Source organism: Muntiacus reevesi, chromosome 1 (genome assembly GCF_963930625.1).
Source record: "Muntiacus reevesi chromosome 1, mMunRee1.1, whole genome shotgun sequence".
NCBI lineage: Eukaryota > Metazoa > Chordata > Mammalia > Artiodactyla > Cervidae > Muntiacus > Muntiacus reevesi.
Window position 1 is genome coordinate 182,396,902 of NC_089249.1, and position 17,011 is coordinate 182,413,912.

General features: G+C 44.1%; 1 long non-coding RNA gene across 1 annotated transcript; it reads right to left on the reverse strand.

Moving 5' to 3' along the window:
* Window positions 1-13,567: 13,567 nt before the first annotated feature.
* On the reverse strand, window positions 13,568-16,656 carry LOC136165249 (uncharacterized). The gene is made up of 3 exons (XR_010662478.1): window positions 15,327-16,656; window positions 15,177-15,225; window positions 13,568-13,984 (listed from the first exon to the last, which is right to left on the reverse strand). It is a non-coding gene; the product is annotated as an uncharacterized lncRNA (long non-coding RNA).
* Between the last annotated feature and the right edge of the window lie 355 nt (window positions 16,657-17,011).

A 17,011-nucleotide genomic window follows, 5' to 3' on the forward strand; every position in this document is an offset into this window, starting at 1 on the left:
ATGGAATTCCAGCTGAGCTATTTCAAATCCTAAAAGATGATGCTGTGAAAGTGCTGCACTCAATATGCCAGCAAATTTAAAAAACTCAGCAGTGGCCATAGGACTGGAAAAGGTCAGTTTTCATTCCAGTCCCAAAAAAGGCAATACCAAAGAATGCTCAAACTACCACACAATTGCACTCATTTCACATGTTAGCAAAATAATGCTCAAAATTCTCCAAGAGAGGCTTCAACAGTAAGTGAACCAAGAACTTCCAGATGTTCACCCTGGATTTAGAAAAGGCAGAGGATCCAGATATCAAATTGCCAACATCTGCTGGATCATAGAAAAAGTAAGAGATTTAAAAAAAAAAAAAAAAAACATCTACTTCTGCTTCATTGACTATGCTAAAGCCTTTGTGTGGATCACAAAAAATTGTTGAAAATTCCTCAAGAGATAGATACAAGACCACCTTACTTGTCTCCTGAAAAACCTGTATGCAAGTCAAGAAGCAACAGTTGGAACTGAACATGGAAAAATGAACTGGTTCCAAATTGGGAAAGGAGTATGTTGAGGATGTATATTCAGTTCAGTTCAGTCGCTCAGTCATGTCCGACTCCTTGCGACCACATGAACCACAGCACATCAGGCCTCTCTGTCCATCACCAACTCCCAGAGTCCACCCAAACCCATGTCCATTGATTCACTGAGTTGGTGATGCCATTCAACCATCTCATCCTCTGTCGTCCCCTTCTCCTTCTACGCTTAATCTTTCCTAGCATCAGGGTCTTTTCAAATGAGTCAGCTCTTCGCTTCAGGTGGCCAAAGGATTGGAGTTTCAGCTTGAACATCAGTCCTTCCAATGAACATTCAGGACTGATCTCCTTTAGGATGCATTGGTTGGATCTCCTTGCAGTCCAAGGGACTCGCAAGAGTCTTCTCCAATACCACAGTTCAAAAGCATCAGTTCTTCTGCGCTTAGCTTTTTTTATAGTCCAACTCTCACATCCATAAGTGACTTGTTGACAAAGTAATGTCTCTGCTTTTTAATATGCTGTCTAGGTTGGTCATAACTTTCCTTCCAAGGGGTAAATGTCTTTTAATTTCATGGCTGCAGTCACCCTCTGCAGTGATATTGGAGCCCAGAAAAATAGAGTCAGCCACTGTTTCCACTGTTTCCCCATCTATTTGCCGTGAAGTGATGGGACCAGATGCCATGATCTTAGTTTTCTGAATGTTGAGCTTTAAGCCAACTTTTTCACTCTCCTCTTTCAGTTTCATCAAGAGGCTCTTTAGTTCTTCACTTTCTACCATAAGGGTGGTGTCATCTGCATATCTGAAGTTATTGATATTTCTCCCGGGAATCTTGACTCCAGCTTGTGAATCTTCCAGCCCAACATTTCTCATGATATACCCTGCATATAAGTTAAATAAGCAGGGTGACATTATACAGCCTTGACGTACTCCTTTTCCTATTTGGAACCAGTCTGTAGTTCCATGTCCAGTTCTAACTGTTGCTTCCTGACCTGCATACAGGTTTCTCAAGAGGCAGGTCAGCTGGTCTGGTATTCCCATCTCTTTCAGAATTTCCCACAGTTAATTGTGATCCACACAGTCAAAGGCTTTGGCATTGTCTATAAAGCAGAAATAGATGTTTTTCTGGAACTCTCTTGCTTTTTCAATGATCCAGCAGATGTTGGCAATTTGATATGTGGTTCTCTGGATCTCTGGATCTCTAGTCTTTCCCATCCTATTGTTTTCCTATATTTCTTTGCACTGATCACTGAGGAAGGCTTTCTTATTTCTCCTTGCTATTCTTTGGAACTCTGCATTCCAATGGGTATATCTTTCCTTTTCTCCTTTGCTTTTTGCTTCCCTTTTTTCACAGCTATTCATAAGGTCTCCTCAGATAGCCATTTTGCTTTTCTTGCATTTCTTTTTCTTGGGGATGGTCTTGATTCCTGTCTCCTGTACAGTGTCATGAACATCCATCCATAGTTCATCAGGCACTCTGTCTATCAGATCTAGTCCTTTAAATCTATTTCTCACTTCCACTGTATAATCATAAGGGATTTGATTTAGGTCATACCTGAATGGTATAGTGGTTTTCCCCACTTTCTTCAATTTCAGTCTGAATTTGGCAATAAGGAGTCCATGATCTGAGCCACAGTCAGCCCGCGGTCTTGTTTTTGCTGACTGTATAGAGCTTCTCCATCTTTGGCTGCAAAGAATATAATCAATTTGATTTCAGTGTCAACCATGTGGTGATGTCCATGTGTAGAGTCTTCTCTTGTGTTGTTGGAAGAGGGTGTTTGCTAAGACCAGTGCGTTCTCTTGGCTGAACTCTATTAGCCTTTGCCCTGCTTCATTCTGTACTCCAAGGCCAAATTTGCCTGTTACTCCAGGTGTTTCTTGACTTCCTACTTTTGCATTCCAGTCCCCTATAATGAAAAGGATGTATATTGTCACTTTGCTAATTTAACTTCTATGCAGAGTATATCATGCAAAATGACAGGGTGGATGAAGCATGAGTGGAACCAAGATTGCCAGGAGAAATATCAATAACCTCAGATATGCAGGTTATACCACCCTTATGGCAGAAAGCAAAGGAGAACTAAAGAGCCTCTTAATGAAAGTGAAAGAGGAGAGTGAAAAAATTGGCTCAAAACTCAATATTCAAAATGAAGATCATGGCATCCGGTCCCATCACGTCCTGGTGAATAGATGGAGAAACAATGGGAACAGTGACAGATTTTATTTTCTTGGGCTCCAAAATCACTGCAGATGGTGATTGCAGCCATGAAATTAAAAGATGCTTGCTCTTTGGAAGAAAAACTCTGACCAACCTAGATAGCAAATTAAAAACTAGAGACATTACTTTGCTGACAAAGTCAAAGCTATGGTTTTTCCAAGTAGTTATGTATGGATGTGAGAGTTGGAACATAAAGAAAGCTGAGCACTGAAGATTGATGCTTTTGAATTGTGGTGTTGAAGAAGACTCTTGAGAGTTTCTTGGGCTGCAAGGAGATCAAATCAGTCAATCTAAAAGGAAATCAACCCTGAATATTCATTGGAAGGACTGAAACTGAAGTTCCAGTACTTTGGCCACCTGATGCGAAGAACCAACTCATTAGAAAAGCCCCTGATGCTGAGAAAGATTGACAGCAGGAGGAGAAAGGGAAGACAGAGGATGAGATGGCTGGATGGCATCACTGACTCAATGGACATGAGTTTGAGCAAGCTCCAGGAGATGGTGAGGGACAGGGAAGCCTGGCATGCTGCAGTCCACTGGGTGGCTAGCGTCAGACATGACTGAACAACTGAAAAACAGTTGATTGTACAAACTGATAAACATCTTTTACTGTTGTGATTATGTAACAATTACTCAGTTAATACCACTGTATCATGATTGGTCAATAGAAACATAATATAATTCCATATCACAAAAATTACCATTTAATAGAAAAACCTGTAATCAGTTTTTAAGATCCAGGATGCATCTCAGAATTATCTTGGAAGCTTTTGGAAAATACAAATGCCCAGGTATTGCTTTTCACTCCAAACCTCCAGATATGTTTCTAATGAGTAGCCATGTTTAAAAACAACTGGACCATATGATTATTTTTCACTTTTATCTAGTTTGTTTCACTTTTTCTATTTCATATTCAGTGCTCCCATTTCACTTAGTTTATGTTTTCCAGTTTCTCCATCTCTCTTTTTTTAAATGTTCTTTCTCAAGTGCACTAGAAAAGTTTTCTATATATATATATAAATAGTACATATTATATATATAATACATATATATATTTTAGAAGTGAAAGAGAAATAAAGGCTTAATCAGACAAACAAAACTAAAGAAAGTTGCTGCCAGGATACCTATCTTTCAAGGAATATTAAAAGAACTCCTTTAGAGAGAAGGAAAATAATACAACTCAAAAACCCAGATCTACATAAAGAAATAAAAAGCACTGAAGAAGGATTGTTGTTGTTATTGTTCAGTCGCTAAGTCATGTCCGTTTGTCTGCGACCCTATGAGCTGCAGCATGCCAGGCTTCCCTGTTTTTCACTGTCTCCCAGAGTTTGTTCAAACTCATGTCCATTGAGTCAGTGATGACATCCAACTGTCTCATCCTCTGTCATCCATTTCTCCTCTTACCCTCAGTGTTTGCCAGCATCAGGGTCTTTCCCAATGAGTTGGCTCGTCACATCAGGTGGCCAAAATATTGGATCTTAAACTTCAGCATCAGTCCTTCCAATGAATATTCAGGGTTGATTTCCTTTAGGATTGGCTGGTTTGATCTCCTTGTTGTGCAAGTGACTCTCAAGAGGCTGGTATTCACAACTCCTTAAGAATATTCCATAGTTTGTTGCGATCCACAGTCAAAGGTTTTAGTGTAGTTAATGAAGCAGTAGCATATATATATATATATATTTTTTTTTTTTAATTCCCTTGCTTCTTCCATGATCCAGAGAATGTTGGCAATTTCTAAATTTTGTGTTTTCTAAATCCAGCTTGTACATTTGGAAGTTCTTTGTTCACATACTGATGAAACCTAGCTTGAAAGATTTTGAAAATAATCTTGCTAGTGTGTGAAATGGGTGCAATTGTATGGTAAGTTGAACATTGTTTGGCATTGCCCTTCTTTGGGATTGGAATGAAAATGGACCTTTTTCAGTCCTGTGGCCACTGCTGAGTTTTCCAAGTTTGCTGGGATATTGAGTGCAGCACTTTCACAGCATCATCTTTCAGGATATGAAATAACTCAGCGGGAACTCCATCACCTCCACTAGTTTTGATTGTAGTAGTGCTTTCTAAGGCCCACTTGACTTCACAGCCCAGGATGTTTGGCTCTAGGTGAGTGACCACACCATCATGGTTATCTAGGTCATTAAGAGCTTTTTTAAACAGTTCATCTGTGTATTCTTACCACCTTTTCTTAATCTCTTCTGGTCTGTTATGTCCTTGCAGTTTTTGCCCTTTATTGTGCTTATCATTGCATGAAATATTCCCTTGGTATCTCCAATTATCTTAAAGAGATTGCTAGTCTTTTCCATTCTATTGTGTTCCTTTATTTCTTTGCATTGTTCACTTAAGAGAGCTTTTTTAAAAATCCTTGCTATTCTCTGCATTCAGTTGGTTATATCTTTACCTTTCTCCTTTGCCCTTCACTTCTCTTCTTTTCTCAGCTATTTGTAAGGCCTCCTCAGATGACCACTTTTCCATCTTGCATTTCCTTTTCTTAAAGATGATTTTGGTCACTAACTCCTGTAAAATGCTATGAACCACTGTCCATAGTTCTTCAGACACACTGTCTATCAAATCTAATCCCTTCAATTTGAGCCTGACTTTTGCAATAAGGAGATCAAGATCTGAGCCATAGTCAGCTCCAGGTCTTGTTTTTGCTGACTTTATAGAGCTTCTCAATATTCGGCTGCAAAGAATTTAATCAATCTAGTTTCGATACTGACCATCTGGTGATATCCAAGTGTATACTTGTCTCTTGTGTTGTTGGAAGAGACTGTTTGCTATGATCAGTGTGTTCTCTTGGCAAAACTGTTAGCTTTGCCCTGCTTCATTTTGTACTCCAAGGCCAAACTCGCCTGTTATTCCAGATATCTCTTGACTTCCTACTTTTTCATTCCAGTCCCCTATGATGAAAAGGACCTTTTATTGGTGTTAGTTCTAGAAGGCATTGTAGGTCTTCATCAGTTCAGTCACTCAGTCATATCTGACTCTTTGCAACCCCATGGACTGCAGCATGTCAGGCTTCCCTGTCCATCACCAACTCCCAGAGTTTACTCAAATGCATGTCCATCGTGTCGGTGATGCCATCCAACCATCTCATCCTCTGTTATCCCTTTCTCCTCCCACCTCCAATCTTGCCCAGGATCAGGGTCTTTTCCATTGAGTCAGTTCTTTGCATTAGGTGGACAAAGGATTGGAGTTTCAACTTCAGCATCAGTCCTTCCAATGAATATTCAGGACTGATTTCCTTTAGGATTGACTGGTTGGATCTCCTTGCAGTCCGAGGGACTCTCAAGAGTCTTCTCCAACACCACAGTTCAAAAGCATCAATTCTTTGGCACTCAGCTTTCTTTATAGTCCAACTCTCACATCCTTATATGACTACTGGAAAAACCATAGCTTTGACTAGATGGACCTTGTCGGCAAAGTAATATCTCTGGTTTTTTAATATGCTGTCTAGGTTAGTCACAGCTTTTATTCCAAGGAGCAAGCATCTTTTAATTTCATGGCTGCAGTCACCATCTGCAGTGATTTTGGAACCCCCCAAAATAAAGTCTGCCACTGTTTCCATTGTTTCCCCATCTATTTGCCATGAAGTGTTGGGACCAGATGCCATGGTCTTAGTTTTCTGAATGTTGAGTTTTAAGCCAACTTTTTCACTCTTCTCTTTCATTTTCATCAAGAGGCTCTTTAGTTCTTCTTTGCTTTCCACCATAAGGGTGGTGTCATTTGTGTGAGAGGGTAACAGGCAGGAAGGCCAGGGGTCTCCAAATGGAGGAAATAGGCTGCAAGTGTCAGACATTTTTATCTCTCTTAAGCATTAGGAGGAAACAAACTAGCGATATTTTTTCCCTTCTCTATACAAATTTAAAAGGTTTCTCTTAAAATACTGTGTTGCCATAATGACACCTGGTTTCACCTGAAGTTAACTGTTCTCAAACCTTGAGTTAACCAATGCATTTTTCTTATGGAAATGTTTGTCTTAAGCTATGTTAATGTGCTATGCATTTACCCCAGACTCTGTCTTCAAGTCGGTTCCGCCTAATGGCTCAGAACCTACTTGACAAACCATTATGTTATACTCAGATACTGTCCCCCTAATCTATATAAGTGAAACTATTTTTATGGTAATCTGCCCTTCTACAAGATTCAAGTCAATCGTTTTATGGCCTGGGATGAATCGTCTGGTGCCGAGATTATCCCAAAATACATTTTATGGATGAGGGGCCTGGTGCCATTCTGAGTTTTAAGACAATCCTTTCTTTCATTAACAGACTGCTAGTGACTATATAACATCCAGCTGAAGACTAGCAGGAGGGGTGCTCTTTCTGCCCCCTTCTGATGCCTATGTCAGAAGCTTTCTCTATCTCCTTTATACTTTAATAAAACTTTATTACACAAAAGCTCTGAGTGATCAAGCCTCATCTCTGGCCCCGGATTGAATTCTTCTCCTCTGGAGGCCAAAAATTCCAGCGTCTTTTCATGGATCAACAACAACCTTTCATGTGTATCTGAGGTTATTGATATTTCTCCTGGCATCTTGATTCCAGCTTGTGCTTCATCCAGCCTGGTATTTCGCATAATGTACTCTGAATATAAATTAAATAAGTTGGGTGACAATATGCAAACTTGACATACTCCTTTCCCCACTTGGAACCAGTCTGTTGTTCCGTGTCCAGTTCTAACTGTTGCTTCTTGACCTGCATACAGATTTCTCAGTAGGCAGGTCAGGTGGTCTGGTATTCCCATCTCTTGAAGAATTTTCCACAGTTTGTTGTGATCCACAGAGTCAAAGGATTTGGCATAGTCAATAAAGCAAAAGTAGATGTTTTTCTGGAACTCTCTTGCTTTTTTGATGATCTAACGGATGTTCACAATTTGATATCTGGTTCCTCTGCCTTTTCTGAATCCAGCTTGAACATATGGAAGTTCACGGTTCACGTACTGTTGAAGCCTGGCTTGGAGAATTTTGAGCACTACTTTGCTAGTGTGTGAGATGATTGCGATTGTGCAGTAGTTCAAACATTCTTTGGCATTGCCCTTCTTTGGGACTTGAATGAAAATTGACCTTTCCCAGTTCTGTGGCCACTGTGGAGTTTTCCAAATTTGCTGGCATATTGAGTGTGGCACTTTCACAGCATCATCTTTTAGGATTTGAAATAGGTCTTCATAGAATCATGCAACTTCAAGTTTTTCAGCATTAGTGGTTGGGGCATAGACTTGGATTCCTGTGATGTTGAATGGTTTTGTCAGGCGAGTGTATGCTCCTTGGTTCTGTCTCGTCACAACAAAGATTTGGAGTGGCGGACAATAAAGCCCTCGGCGCGTCACAGCTCTCGGGTCTTGGACAAACCGTGTTATAGCTCTTAGACAAATCAATATTACAGCTCTATTTTATTTAGAAGTTAGCAGGATAATCCATCCTCAAAGCGTGAGGGCATGCCAACTCAAAGACGCGAAGAGAATAGAGTGGAGGAGCATGACGGCGCACAGGGAAGAGAGCGAGAGAGAGGGAGGGAGAGAAAGCACTTTGGCTTCTCCTTTTATGTGTTTTTCCTCCCCCTGGGCCTGCCCTATGCAAATTGGGCTTAGCCAGGAGTGCTGTTTGTTCTACCTGAAGTCTTCACTCCGGTCCTCTGACCTTCCTTTGACCTTTCTTTGTTCTATTTTCACAGGCTTTTCCCTTCCTTGACTTTTAGCCACCACCATTTTGGACTCTTTTTCCCTACTCTAACTACCTAACATCCCCCCCCCCCCAAGAGATGGGAGGCCCAATTCCTTGGGAATAGGGCCATCAAGGTCTTTCTGGCTACATCCTGCTGAACTGGGACAACGAGGGGTATTGGGCCTCCCACTCTTGCTAGTCTCAGGCCTCAGAGTCCTCATAGCGGTGTCCGTCTAAGGGTGAGTGATATTTTCCATGGTCGGCTGTAGTTTTGTGTCTTTGTTGAACTGGCACCGCATGTTGTAGCTTGTTGATCTGAGCAGAGACAAAACAGGTTAGACAATTGATAATGCATGGAACAATCATAAGCAGCATCAGTATGGTGTAACAAGGACTAGTAGGGGCATTAGCCAACTCCAAATTCCCATCGCCAGGATGGCTCAAGTCCCTCCTTTTTCAGGGATCAGAAGATTTATTTCCTGCCTGTTTTGGAGTATAATCTCTACCAAGCTGTGTTGGCTCTTTAGAGCTATCCTGAGAAATCTTATCTCCAGAAACTAGATTTTGGGGGTTGTTTATTAGAATGGCATTCATTTGTAGTTCTGAATAGGTATCTGAGATTTCCCAGGGGCTCACAGGTGTACTGAGTGTCCTTTTCTGTTTTCTTCCATGGTGACTCATGAGTAGTGAATCCAGGAGTCATCTCCTGGCACCTTCACTGCTGTGGGAGTAGAAAGTATTATAGGGTAGGGGCCCTTCCATGTGGGCTGGAGTTGAGCCTCTGGGGACCCATCTTTCCAGACTATAACTAGGACTTGAGTCCCTGGAGCATATAGTGGTGACTCCTTAGAGTATTTTGGGTCCTGGTTCATACCCCACAAGCATATATCCTGCTGGAATTGCCCAATGGCCATGGTATAAGACTGGAGGGTCTGAATCCCTGGATCTAGAAAGAGGTCACTGACATAAACAAAAGGTCTCCTGTATAGCATCTCATAGGACTAAGACCAACCTGTTCCTTAGGGGCAAGCAATACGGGTGCAGAGGAGGGCTATTGGTAAAGTTTTCTTCCATCCCAGGGAGGTCTTCTGGGTTATCATTTTTTATCACTGATTTTAAGAATTATTGGGCTCTTTCTACTTTTCCTGAAGACTGAGGCCTTCAGGCACAATGGAGATAATAAGTAATGCCCAATGCATTAGAGACCCCTTGGGTGACCTTAAAAGTAAATGATGTCCCATTGTCACTTTATAATGACCTGGGCAGACCAAATCTTGGAATTTCATGGAGCAGTTATTTTTACCACCTCCTCAGCCTTCTCAGTCAGGGTGGGAAAGCTTTCAATTCATCCTGTGATTGTATCTATCATGATTAATAGGTATTTATAGCCTTGAGAAACTGGCATCTGGGTGAAGTCCATCTGCCAGGCCTCTCCTGGATAGGTCCCACATCGTTGGACAGGCTGGGCCAGCTGGGGTTTTTGAGCTCCTTGGGGGCTGTTTAATTGGCAAGTAGGACAAGAGGACACCACTTGTCTTAAAGTTGTTTGTAGGCCTGTTCCTCTGAAGGACCTTTCTAGTAATCTTTGGTGGGCCTTTTCCCCTAAATGAGTGGTGGCATGTAAGGAGTTGGTTCCCAGGCAGGAAAAGGAGTCCCTCCTTTTGCACACCCCGTATGATCTTCTTGAAAGCCCTCACTCTTAGCTTTAAGAGTCTCACTTTCAGTATATGAAGGAATTTCTGGCAAGTTAGTCTGTGGAACTAAGGTGGCAACCCTATTAGGTCATGGTTCTGTAACGCTGCTCTCTTAGCTGCCTGATCAGCTGCTTGGTTCCCTCGTGCCACTTCTGTGCTCCCTTTCTGGTGTCCTTTACAGTGGGAGACTGAAACCTCAGTGGGCAGATGAACTGCCTCCAAGAGTCTAAGAATTTGATCACCATATTCGATTGGGGACACTCAGGTGGTCAAGTGGCCCCTTTCTTTCCAAATGGCCACATGTGCATGTAGCACCAGAAGGCCTACTTGGAGTCAGTGTAAATGGCTATTCTTTTTCCTTTTCCCAGTTCTAAATCTCGAGTCAGGGCTATAAGCTCAGCTAATTGGGCTGAAGCACCTGGTGGCAGAGGCTTAGCCTCTATGGTCTCAAAATTGGAGACTACTGCATATCCAGCTCTTCCATCCAAGACAAAGCTGCTTCCATCAGTGTACCAGATTTCCTTAGGATTGGCCAGAGGATCTTCTAACAATCCCTCTCAGGGTTTTTTCCAGTGGTCCAAGGTTTCTAGATAAGAGTGAAAGGGGAGAGAGCCCTCAGGGGTAGGCAGGATGGTGGCTGGGTTAAGAACCTCACAAGGGGATAAGTGAGGCCTGGATTTTCCATCAGCATTACTTGATATCTGAGGATTCTTTGATCAGATATCCATAAATGGCCTTTCCCATTTAGGAGTTATTTTACTTGGTGGCTGGTAAAAATAGTTAGTTTGCCCCCAAAGGAGAGTTTTAAAGCATCTTCTATCATGGTTGCAATAGCTGCAAGATTTCAAAGGCAGGGGGGCCAGGCTTGGGTGGTTGGATCGAGTCTCTTGGATAAGTAAGCTACAGGCTGGGGCTCAGATCCTAACCTTTGAATTAACACTCCCAAGGCTATTCCCTCTCTTTCATGGACACAAAGTTGGAATGCTTTTTCTGGGTCTGGCAACCTCAAGACATGTGCCTGAGTTAAGGCCTGTTTTAGTGTAGCCTCTGCCTTCTTTTGAGGAGCTCCCCACATCAGTGGGATTGAATCATCTCGTCCCTTTAAGCTTTCATATAAGGGCTGGGCAATTAGACCATAGTTGGTTATCCAGATTCTACAATACCCTGTTAGCCCCAGGAAAGCTCGCAATTGTTTTCGAGTCGTGGGGGAGGGCAACTGGAGGATTCCTTGTACCCGACCAGAGGACAGCCTCTTAGACCTGTGTGTCATCTGAACTCCCAGGTAAGTGATTTTTGTCTCAATCATTTGTACCTTAGCACGGAAGACTTTATATCTCCTTTCTGCCAAAAAGTTTAGAACCTGAATTGCATGTTGTTGGGCATTTTCCTCATCTCCAGAGAAGATTAGTAGGTCATCTATGTATTGTAATATTTTCCCATTAGGTCCCAGGTCCGGATCTAGGAGATTCTGGCTAAGGGCCTGTCCAAACAGGTGGGGGCTATCTCTGAACCCCTGAGGTAATACTGTCCAAGTCATCTGTTGGTGTTTTTCTCCTGGGGCCTCCCACTCAAAGGCAAAAAGATATTGGGCTTCTTTAGCCAGTGGTATGCAAAAAAAATGCTTCTTTGAGATTCAAGACTGTAAACCACTTGACACTGGGTGGGATTTCTCCCAAGATTACATAGGGATTGAGTACTGTGAGATGGAGGGGGACTAGAGTTTCATTTATGATCCGTAGATGTTGAACTACTCGCCAGGTTCCGTCCTTTTTCTTTACTGAGAGGATTGGGGTGTTACATGGCAAACTGGTGGGGACCAATAGCCCACAAGCAAGAAATGTATTTATTAAAGGCTGTAGTCCCTCCCGAGCCTCTCTTTTGAGGGGATCTTGTTTCCAGTTAGGAAACCGAGTGGGATCTCGGAGGACAATGATGACCGGTTCAGCTTGGTGGGCTCGTCCAGGAATTCCCTGGTCCCACACCTGGGGATTAATTTTGTACTCCCATAGTTTTTTTATCCCTTCCTATTGGAGAAGGTGTAATGGGTTCTTCAGTAGTAACCAGGAGCTGTGGGACTCTAGGGGCTGAAAAGCTTCCCATTACAAGGGTGGTCCCCAGTTTAGTGAGTATATCTCTTCCCAATAAGGGAGTAGGACACTCGTGGACCACCAGAAACTGGTGGGAAAATATTTGTCCATCCCAGCAACAAAGAAGTGCTTGGGTGAATCTTTTGGTAGTTGTTTTTTCTGTAGCACCCAAAATGGTACAGGTTTAGGAGGAGAAGGCCCCGGAGTAGGAGATGAAGACAGAGTAGGTAGCCCCTGTGTCAACCAAGAAATTCTCGGACCTACCTGCCACATCCAGTTGCACCCTTGGCTCCAGCCCCTTGATGATTATCTGTGACAGACAGGCTGGCTGGAGCGGGCCACTTCAGTTCTGTTGAACCATCGTGAGGGAAGGCTTGGCGCTTGATCTTGAGGCTCTTGGGTCCCGAGGGCAGAGTGCCGCCCAATGTCCCAGTTGATGGCATTTGTAGCAAGTCGTTCTAGGAGACTTGTCAGGGTTTGGACACTCTTTGGCCCAATGCCCCGCCTGTCTACAGATTAGGCATTTGCCTCGTGCCTTGTCCTTCAAGGACTCGAGGTGTGCCATAGGGCTTCCCTGGAGGGCAGCCAGCATCTGGGCATGGCTTGTCTCTTTTCTTCTCTCCCTCTCCTTGGCCTTGGCCTCCTTCTCCTGTTCTCTGTTATAATAGGTATTGGGGGCTGTCTGGACCACCTCACCTAAAGAGGTAGCAGGTTCCTGCTGCTGTAACTGTTATAACTGAATTCTGATATCTGATGCACATTGGGACAGGAATTTGTCCTTTAAAATCACCTGTCCCTCGTAAGAGTCTAAGTCCAAATTGGTAAACTTTTGGAGGGTCTCTTTTAGCCTTTCCAGAAAGGCAATGGGGTTCTCATCGGGCTCCTGAGTTATTGTTGAGACCCAGGCATAGCTGATTACTTTTTGTTGGGCTGCTTTCAGTCCTGCCTTCACACAGATTAGAAAATGATCTCTTTCCCAGATGTGCTCAGGGTCATTAAAATTCCAACTAGAACTGGAGGAGGGGACTGCAGTTTCCCCTACTGGGTATCTATCACTTGACACGTGAAGCCCCGTTGCATACCTTCAGGCTTCCTTTAAGACCTTAGTATGTTCAGGGTCAGATAAAGTTTGACAAAATGTGACCATGATGTCCTTCCACGTCAAGTCAAAGGCCAAGGTAATATGTTGGAACATATCTATGTATTTGCCTGGGTCATCTGTATAGCTTCCCAGGTCTTGTTTGATCTGTCTTAGTTCTAAGAGGGAGAAGGGCTTATGGATCCCGGCTTGGTCCAAATTCTCCTCCAGCTAACTCAAGCTGGCTTTTGTAGAGGGGGTGCTCCTGGATATAGGAGCAAGTTTGGATACCAGACAACTCGGGAGTTGTGGGAGGCTCCAGTCTCTTCGGGGGCATGGGAGGTGAGCCTTTACGGGGGGGGTAGGGGGTTCCTCCTCTTGGTTGCCTGTGCCTAACACCATCTGCCTAGTAGACTCACTTTTAGGGCATACAACAATCCCATACTTAAGACATAGTTCCTTCATATCTCTTAGTCAAAAGAAAATTTGGACATAAGGGATCTCTGTCCATTTCCCTTGTCTTTTGCAGAATAATTCTAGTTGCAGGATGGTATTGTAATTTAAACTCCCATCCTCAGGCCAGTGTTCCTCATCCCCCAGTGGATATTGACGCCACGCAGTGGCACAAAAGAATTTTAAGTGACTCCTCCTCAGAGTTAGAGGATCAAACAGCTTCCAGTTATCAAGGATGCATCTCAAGGGCGTCTGCCGGGAAGTGGATTGGTTATTTCCCATCTGAAAGACAGTCATGACAGGGAGGAAAAGAAAAACAAGAAAACTAATAGGCCTCCTTCAATTTTCATGCGTGGACTTCCTTAGAGGTGAGTCTTTCTGAAGCTTATCCTACCCAGAACTGTTGCAACCTGAGAGTCAGGCATCCACGGGTCAGGGTGCAGATTCCCAGGCAGGCTGAGGTGTGACAGCCTCCTAGAGACAGAATCCCCGGGCAGGTTGAGGCATGACGGCCTCCTGAGAATTGGGTCCCTGGGCAGGTCGAGGCGTGATGACCTCCTGGGACCCCTGGGACTGGCGGATCCCCGAGCAGGTTGAGGCGTGACAACCTTTTGAGGACCAGATCCCTAGGCAGGTCAAGACAGGTTGACTTCCTGGGACCCCCGGACTGGAGTTGGGTGTCACCAAGATCTCCAGCATGACCAGTGCTGTATACAGTATTTCCCTCCTAAAGCCAGCTATTTTCTGGTTGTCCCTCCAGAAGATTGTAGAGGCAACATTGTGGGCCCGGATGGGGCTGAGGAAAGGAGCATGAAACAGGAGGGAAGGAGGCAGAGCACAACCTTTGAAAGAATGACAAAGCACAAGGGCATAACATAAACCAATTAAAAGCAATTGGGTCCAAGATGACAAGTCAAATTCAAGTAAACCTTAATCCCCAATCTATAAGCCAACAGACACACCCAGAGGTGGCATGACAGCTCTAAGGCACTGTCAAAAGAGGGAGGAGTGGATGGTTCCCCAATGATTAGAATGACCCTCCCACTCATTAGCGTATAAATTCACCCCACTCGCAAAACCTAGCTAGGTCACATTCCATGGCCCGAGCCCTTGCCCTCAGCAATGGCCCACACCGTGAAGAGTGGCTTCTCTCTGAATCTTAACAAATCCACCTCTTACTTATCGCTTTGTCTCTCAATGAATTTTTGCAATGAGACATCAGAGCCTGGGCTTCATTAGTTTTGGCCGGGCTTGAGTCCTGGGAGAGAGCTGAAGGACAGGAGGAAAAAGCAGTGGGTAAAACATGCCAAGGGATCCCCTTCATAGCCTGCTGGAAAACCCACTAAATTTCTGACCTGTGTTCACAGTTTTCATTGGCCTGATTCTTGGCACAGAGAAGAGTAAGGACAAAAGAACCCCCACCGGTTTGGGTAACAACTACTGGGGCCCAGCAGATAGTGCCTTTGGGACATACCAAAAATTAGCTTCTCCAGAGTCCTTCAGTTGCGCCCACTGCCACCCATCTGTTCACGGGGAGTTCAAGGAAACAAGAAACGAGAGATTGTAAAGGAATTAAGATTTTGTTAGGCATATCCCTCCAGCCATAGGAGCAAGGACCTCCTACCTTAACCGGAGGTCTTCTGGAATCCGAGGCTGAGCCTCATGAGGTTTCTGCTGAGTTCGTTTTTTGCTGTCCTGGTCTCCAGCTCGATGGGCCTCTTGCACTGGGTTCTCTTGCACTGGGCCTCTTGCACTGGGTTTTCTTCATGTTCCACTTCTACCACGGGAGCTTTCGCTAAGTTGGGCTCCTGCTGTGCTTGGTCTCCTCCTGGCGGGGGCCGCGCCGAGGTGGTTTCAGCCAGGTTAAAAACGAGTCACGGCACCATAGATGCCAGGTGAGTGTATGCTCCTCGGTTCTGTCTCCTCACAACAAAGATTTGGAGTGACGGACATTAAAGCCCTCGGCGCGTCACAGCTCTCGGGTCTTGGACAGACCGTGTTATAACTCAGACAAATCAGTGTTACAGCTCTATTTTATTTAGAAGATAGCAGGAGAATCCATCCTTGAAGCGTGAGGGCATGCCAACCCAAAGACACGAAGAAAAGAGAGTGGAGGAGCGCACCAGCGTGTGGGAGACAGAGAGAAAGAGAAAGAGAAAGAGTGCATGCACCTGGGGGAGGAGAGACACACAGAGAGAGAAAGAGAGAGAAAGAGAAAGAGTGCACGCATGCGGAAGAGAGAGAGAGAGAAAGCGCTTTGGCTCTTCCTTTTATATGTTTTTCCTCCCCCTGGGCCTGCCCTATGCAAATTAGGCTTAGCCAGGAATTCTGTTTGTTCTACCTGAGGTCTTCACTCCGGTCCTCCGGCCTTCCTTTGACCTTTCTTCGTTCTATTTTCGCAAGCTTTTCCCGTCCTTGTCTTTTAGCCACCGCTAAAAGACTCCTTTCCCCTATTCTAACTACCTAACAGTTTGCCTTGGAAACAAACTACTCCATTCCTTCTAAGGCATTCTTGCCCACAGTAGTAGATATAATGATCATCTGAATTCAATTCGCTGATTCCCGTCCATTTTAGTTCACTGATTTCTAAAATATCAATGTTCACTCTTGCCATCTCCTGTTTGACCACAGACAGTTTATCTTGATTCGTGGACCTAATGTTCCTGATTACTATGCAGTATTGTTGTTTACAGCATCTGACTTTACTTTCACCACCAGCTGCAACCACAACTGGGCATCACTTCTGCTTTGGCTTGGCCTCTTCATTCTTTCTGTAGCCGTTTATCCACTTTTCCCCAGTAGCATATTGGACATCTACCGACCTGGGAGGTTCATCCTTCAGTACCTTATCTTTTTGCCTTTTCACACAGTTCATAGGGTTTCAAGGCAAGAATACTGAAGTGGTTTGCCATTGCCTTCTCCAGTGGACCACATTCTGTCTGTTACTAACAGGGACATACTGTGAAGCTGCACCATGACAGGCAGCCTAGATTAGGAGTAGGCCTGGTTTTCCAGAGTAACATGATTATCAGGCCACCTGGAGCCAGCCAATCAATATGCACCCAGTGAGGAAAAGGGAACCTATCAGGGGAGAGCTGAAAAGCCTGCGAACGCCCAAGTTTGAAAAAAGCCCGCGAAGGTTTGAGCCAATAAGATTACTTTGCAAACATGTAACCAATCTGCTTAAGCCAGCTACCAACTGCTTATGCACACCTTATAAATTGGGTAACAGCTCGGGCTCAGCGCTTTCTGACCCTGCACCACTGCGTTGGTTGCGGCAGTGAGCCCTGACTCGAGTCAGCAATAAAC